We start from the raw sequence: 7,434 nt of genomic DNA, 5'->3' as shown, positions 1-7,434 counted from the left end.
CTATCAAGCACTTATCAGTACTAACTCAACATACTAGTCCATAAATTTCTATATTTATGTGTATGAAAGAACTGCAGATGCTGGTTTATACCGAAGATAGACACAAGATGATGGAGTAACTCAGCGGGTCAGGTAGCACCTCTGGAGAAAAAGAACAGTCTGAAGAAGGGTTCCGACCCGAAACGTCAGCAATTCTTTTCCCCCCGAGATGCTGCCTGACCCGCTGAGTTACTCCAGCAATTTTGTGTCTACCTTCCATATTTAGCTTACTTCAGAGATACAGTATGGAAACAGGCCCTTCGGCCCACCGAGTTTATGCCAACTGTCAATTACCCGTTCGCACGTTCAATGCTATCCCACTCTCTATACACTGGAGGCAATTTACAGCAACCAATTGATCTGCAAACCCACACGTCTTTGGGATGTGGGAGGAAACTGGAGCACCTGTTGAAAATACACACGTTCACAGGGAGAACGTGCAAACTCAACACAGACAGCACCTGAGGTCAAGATTGAACCTGGGAAGGATTGAACCTTCACCATCAGTGAAGTCCTTGGGATGACAGTGAGGCCTTGCCCGCTTGTAGCTGTATTTGGTGTAGCAGATAAATCCTTGGGTTTAAATACAACCCAGTCTGATATCATTACATTTACATCACTTTTGGACCGTAGGAGAATCCTGCTGGTCTGGAAATCTACCACTCCTCCATCTGCTGCTGCTTGGCTGGAAGACGTAATGTTTTTTTTAAGGCTAGAAAAGATTCACATTGAGGGGGTCTGTGAAAAAGTTTTATTTGAAATGGGAACCTTTTTTAAAAATCATACTTTGAGGGTCTAAAGGAACTACCTATTGACTGAGGGCATTTGATATTAGATGGGGATCCTGCCTTTATTCTGTTTTGTTACTTTATTATTGTTAAAATGTGCATTTGTATTTGTGAGATGTTTGTATTGTGAACACATTAGCTGCCAAGGGGTGTTTATGGAGGGTGGGCAAGGGTTATTTAGTTATTAAATATAAAAAACAAAACTGAGGGAAATGTAATGCACTACATGAGATGTTCTGTATTTTTTTCCCCTCCAATAAAAATATTTAAATAAATAAATACATAAAAAGATTGAACCTGGGACTCTGGCCTTGTGAGATAGCAGCTCTATCAGCTCAACCAGCTGCGCCCTGTGCCATCCTATCTATGGTTTGTATTCCTTGATGATTCAATGGCTTGTTGATGGCTGTGTGGGGGAGAAAGATCTCTAGGATGATTATGGGAAAAGGAGGAAAGATGGGACATTTGGGACTGCTTGGAGAGCTAGTATAGAATGTAATAGTATAGTATAGACAGCCAAATTTTCGGCAACTGGTGTCTGGCACCTCCTTTAATCTAGACAAAATTCTGAGAGCGCACTTGAAATCTCCCCGGAATCCCACCCCCTCCCCCCAAATTGTGGTGCCAAGGCTGGCCTCATTGGAACTTCTGTGCCGATCAGTGGGTTGAATTTATGGCCTCCTGTGGCCAGGGCTGGCAGATCTGTTCCCTTAGCCGACTTCCGAGGCAGACCTTGCGGGCAGGTATCTCGGCACCCCCGGCAGCCTAGGTGGACCATTCCAGTACCGTCCGACTCCTCTCGGAAGCCATGACCTCTGTCGTTCCGGTAAAACGGATAATCCGGAAAGTCTCTGGAACCAAGGGTGCCGGAAAATCAGTGGTACACCTGCATTTTGCGAGTTGCGCAATCAATCGAGATCTTTAAAAGATCAATTGAAAATTTAAGTTTATGGTGTGAAAGGTTTTGATTACATTATATTACATTATATTGTAACATCATAATGCTAATAGGAACGCGACATTTGCTTGAACTTATTTTTGGCAGATTTTGATGAAAAAACCTGCATAAAAATCAATATTTTACTATCATTTTTATATCAGGATTTTTACATTGCAGTTATATTTTGATTTTTCTTGAGTCACTGCCAAATTACTCAAGCATCAGAAACATTTCTTAAGTGTTTGACAGTCGTACTTTATAAGTTGACTCAAAAGCATTTGATGGACACATTAATAGTTCTGAAGTGTCCATGTCCAGATAACATGTTTAAAGCAGAGCCATTTTTAGAAGTGCTGCAAAACTTTATTTTGCAGTGAGTGACAGGTTTAGGCTCTAAAGCATTTAGTTTACTTTAGGTTAGTTTAGTTTGGAGATACAGCCGCCAAACTCCAATTCATCCCCCATGGATTTTAACTCAAATTCCACAACAGAGTTTCCCTGGCGCTTACCTTCATCCTCCAGATCACCACACACATTCCGATTGAGATCCGGTCACTGCATACATTTTCCCCTCTTTTTCCCTTTCTGCACTTCGAAGGGATCACTCCTTTCGTGACTCCCTGATCAACTCTTCCATCCACACCAACTACTGCCCATCTTAAAGCACTTTCCCTGAGTCATGACAACTCCTGCCCTGTCACCTTTTCCCTTCCCAGCATACAGAGGGATAAAATGGAGTCACAAAGACCACCAGATGCTGGCACCTTGAGCACTTTTGCATTATCCAGGGAGCTAAACGCTCTTTCCAGACCAGACAGTGATCCACTTGAACTTTCTTCCGTTCAGTCTCATGCATTGGGTTATCCATTGCTTTGTCTAAGCTACCCTGGCTGACATGTGCTGCATTTGGTTGGAATTGTGGGATCATATATCTCAAGGGGGGGGGGGGGCTTTCCACTGCTTATGCCTCTGTCAGCTCTATCAGAGAGCTATAAAATGAATCCTGCAAAGCTTTCCAAAAAAATACTGTAGCCTTTGTTTACCAATTCCCTTATGGAATGTTGCTGGCAAATCTGCTTCCATTAACCTTTCCGGCATCCATTCCACATCGTAAATCCCTCGCAGCTTTGCAACATTTCTCATCTCCTCTCAGACACCTTTGCCAATATACTCATCTCCATCACCCTGATCACTGAGCCCCCCTGGCATCCTTACAACATGGAAGGGGGCCCTTCAGCCCATCAGCCCCTCATAGAGCAGTTCTATTCTCCCATTAGTTTTCTCAGCAGCCTTTTCTCCTCATATTACCATCAACCTCAGACTTTCTCTCCCCGCAGGCACCGCCTGGTCTGCTAGGCATATGCAGCATTCTCAGCAGCTGGTAGAGCTGCTTCCTCACACGGTTCCAGACACTCGGGTTCGATCCTGACCTCGGTTGCATGATCTTCCTCTGATCAAATTGTTTTCTCCTGGTGCTCAGGTTTCCTCCCACATCCCCGACAATGTGTTTAATAACAAGGAACCGCAGGTGCTGGTTGATACCAAAGATAGGGACAAACAGCTGGAGTAATTCAATGGGGTTAGGCAGCATCCCTGGAGAATGTGTATAGGTGAGTTCAGGTCGGAAACCTTCTTACAATACGAAATGATCATCCCAGGCGGGAAATTGATCGGCCAACAGTCAGAATACACAAAATACATGAAACATGAAATGACAAATGGAAAGGATTGGGGATGAGCAGAGATTGGGGGGGGGGGGGGGGGGGGGGGGGGGGTGGGGGAGAGGAGTCAGTCTACCCATGACAGAGGAGGGAGGAGTTGTACAGTTTGATAGCTACAGGGAAGATGGATCTCCTGTGGCGTTCTGTCCTGCATCTTGGTGCAACCAGTCTGCTGCTGAAGGTACTCTTCAGGTTGACCAGTGTGTCATGGAGGGGGTGAGCTCTCCTCCAAGACCACCTCCCATGAGTCCAACTCTGCCCCCAGGATGGAGCCAGCCTTCCTGACGAGTTTGTTAATCTTCAGACTGAACCCAACAACGTGTGGGTTGGCAGGTTCAGTGCCCGCTGTAAATTGCCCCTAATATGTATGTGAGTTGTAGAACCTGGGTATGGGCTGGGGTGGAATTGGTGAGAATGTGGGTAGAATAAAAAATGGGCTTAATGTAGGATTGATGTAAAAGAAGGTACACAAAAATGCTGGAGAAACTCAGCGGGTGCAGCAGCATCTATGGAGCGAAGGAAATAGGCAACGTTTCGGGCCGAAACCCTTCTTAAGACTGATGGGGGGTGGCGGGGAGAAGAAAGGAAAAAGGAGGAGGAGGAGCCCGAGGGCTGAGGGATGGGAGGAGACAGCCCGAGGGCTGAGGAAGGGGAGGAGACAGCAAGGGCTAACAAAATTGGGAGAATTCAATATTCATGCCCGCAGGATGCAGACTCCCCAAGCGGAATATGAGGTGCTGTTCCTCCAATTTCCGGTGTTGCTCGCTCTGGCCATGGAGGAGATCCAGGACAAAGAAGGTCGGATGGGGAATGGGAGGGGGAGTTGAAGTGCTGAGCCACCGGGAGGTCAGGTTGGTTATTGCGGACCGAGCGCAGGTGTTCGGCGAAACGATCGCCCAACCTCCGCTTGGTCTCACCGATGTAGATCATCTGACATCTAGAGCAGCAAAAGAATATTGATGACTGGCATGGATTTGAAAGGCTCCATGACACTAGACCCCAGAAGTTGCAAACACAAATATTTTAATTTGGTGCTCCTACCTAATCTGCCCCTAGAGGCTGTGAAAACCAGCTCCGAAAACATAAGCAGCAGATGTAATTTATTCAAGAAGTAATTAAGAAGGCCCTGTTTCAATGCTGCAAATCTCTATGATTATTTGGGGGGTCAGGTTTTAACAGCAGCTCCTACCAAGCCAATTAACCTACAAAACCTGCACATCTTTGGAAAGTGGGAGGAAACTGGAGAAAACCCAAGCAGTCACACGGAGAACGGACAAACTCTGCCCAGACAGCACCCGTAGTCAGGATCGAACCAGAGTCTCTGGCGCTGTGAGGCAGCAACTCTACCACTGCACCGTCCTGATGTTCTTGGAGCCCCCTCTTCCTCCTCATTCCGCATAATTGCCCACTACTGAAAGGGGGCGCTGCACTGGCAGCAGCCTGTCGGCAGCGTGTCCGTTTTTTTTCAACTTTTTTTATTTTTTTAGTATGTTTAAAAGTCTGTTTTTAATGTTTCTTTGTGTGTTATGTGTGGGGGGTGGTGTGGGGGGGTAAGGGGGAAACCGTTTCGGCCGCCTCTTCCATGGAGAGGCGATTTTCTCAGGTCGCCTCCCCCGTGGCCTAACAGCAAGGATCGGCGCGGACTTTCCCGGAGACGCGCCCGGAGCTTCAGCGGCGGGCGCAGCGTGGACTCTCGGCGTGGAGCGGGTGAGACCTCGCTGGAGGGGAGCGCTCCGTTACGCTGGCCCGCGGCAGCCGGCAGCCTGAAGCTGTGTCAGCCTGCAGAACTCCAGTTGGTGCGGCGTCTACAGCCCGGGATCCCTCGTGGAGGACCCGGGGGGAAAAAGAAGCTTCCACCGCCGGCCCGCGGCCGTCTTCTACCGCGGGTGCGGCATGGACTTATCATCTCCCCTGGAGGGGAGCTTCGACCGCCGGCCCTGCAGACTGCGGTGCTTCCGGCTGCGGCACGGCAGGTACTTTAAAACTTTGACCGCCGGCCTGCGGCTTTCACCAGCCTGAAGCCGCGGTCTCTGGTTGGGAAGAGACGATCCTGGACTCACCTTGACTTTGACTTTGTCCCTTACCATCTGGACGCCCGCAGCAACGGCTGTGGAGGGTGGTGGTCCCGACCACGGGGGAAAATGGAGGAGGACTGGCCAAGCTCTGTGCCTTCCACCACAGTGATGAATGCTGTGGTGGATGTTTGTATAAAATTTTTATTGTGGTTGTGTTCTTTATTATTGTACCGCTGCTGGCAACCCAAATTCCACCGACCTTGGTTGTGTGGCAATTAAATTATATCAATCAATTATCAATTACTCTCCATGACTCGACAAGGAAGAACTATAGAGATTTGATCTGATCCATTAGTTTAACCTGGAAGAAGTCATACATTGCAGCTTCACTAGGCTGACACCTCATGATGTTATAGCCATGCCTGGTGCTAATCCAGCATTGCCTTTTACATTCCCCACTGAACTCTCCTGATGACAATTACAGAGTGAGGAGTGCGCTCGACAATGAGGTTACCAATTGTTGTTGTACATTTCCGAAGGTTCACAATGGCTCATGGATGCCCAGTTCATAAGTTCATAAGTTATAGGAGCAGAATTAGGCCTTTAGGCCCACCAAGTCCACTGCGCCATTCAATCATGGCCGATCTATCGTTTCCTCTCAACCCCATTCTCCTGCCATCTCCTCATAACCCCTGACACCCGTACTAATCAAGAATCTGTTCATCTCCACCTTAAAAACATCCATTGACTTGGCCTCCACAGCCTTCTCAGTCCCCCCCACCCCCATCACCTTCAGGTGTCTATGTCCATATTTCTCCTGTTGTCTCAGTTCGACAGATTCCCCACACTCTGACCAAAGAAATTCCTCCTCATATCCTTCTAAAGGTACGTCCTTTATTCTGAGGCTGTGCTCTCTGTCCTAGACTCTCCTACTGATGAAAACATCGTCTACACTGAGTTCTGAGCAGTTCTCAGCTGCCTGATCCGCTCTGCTTTGTGAGATTAGCTTGAACGTAGGGCTCCAGTTTGGCTACACATCATTAAATCAGATTGAAGTGACAATCTGCCAATTCTCTGGACTTCTGGCAGGTGTTCCAAGTACTTGCTTCCTTACCAAGAAAGTGACAGATGCAATTCACACTGCAAATGTGTCTGGGTGTACTGTTTGCCATTCAGAAAGCAAATGAACCACAACAGTATTCATACAACGTGCACTTTAGGGTTTTAATTTTGCAGCTATTAAGTCTGCATTACCTTTTCAATAAGATATCAGCAATTTTGTCATCGTTTTCTCAATTACTTCACTTTAGCTTCAAAACCCAATGCAAATTTATATTTCACATTTTCTCCCACTGTTGGAACCTGTTCTTGCAGCTCAAAAATCAGCCAGGCAGCAGAGACATCTCAAGTGTTATTCTGGGAGTTCCACAGTCATACCGTGTGGAAACAGGCCCTTCGGCCCAACTTGCCCCACACCGACCAATATGAACCATCGACACTAGACCCACTTGTCTGCGTTTGGCCCATATCCCTCTAAACCTGTCCTAACCATGTACCTGTCTAATTGATTCTTAAACATTGCGATAATACCTGCCTCAACTACCTCATTCCATACACCCACTACCCTTTGTGTGAAAAAGTTACCCCTCAGATTCCTATAACATTTTCCCCCTTCAGCTTAAACCTATGCCTTCTGGTTCTGGATTCCCCATCTCTGGGAAAGAGACAGCGTGTCTACCCGATCTCCTCCTCTCATGATTTTATACTCCTCTATTAGCTAACCCCTCATCCTCCTGTGTTCCAGGGACTCGTGCCCCAGCCTGCTCAACTGCCACCTGTTTTCTTCACAATGCTGTTTCTTCTTACAACTGACAATGCAACAATAGCTGTTTGAAAACCCAATAGTGTCTCAAATGTCGACCATTTGATCA

This window comes from Amblyraja radiata, unplaced genomic scaffold, assembly GCF_010909765.2.
Source record: "Amblyraja radiata isolate CabotCenter1 unplaced genomic scaffold, sAmbRad1.1.pri scaffold_280_ctg1, whole genome shotgun sequence".
Classification (NCBI taxonomy): Eukaryota; Metazoa; Chordata; class Chondrichthyes; order Rajiformes; family Rajidae; genus Amblyraja; species Amblyraja radiata.
This window is presented reverse-complemented; position numbering follows the sequence as displayed.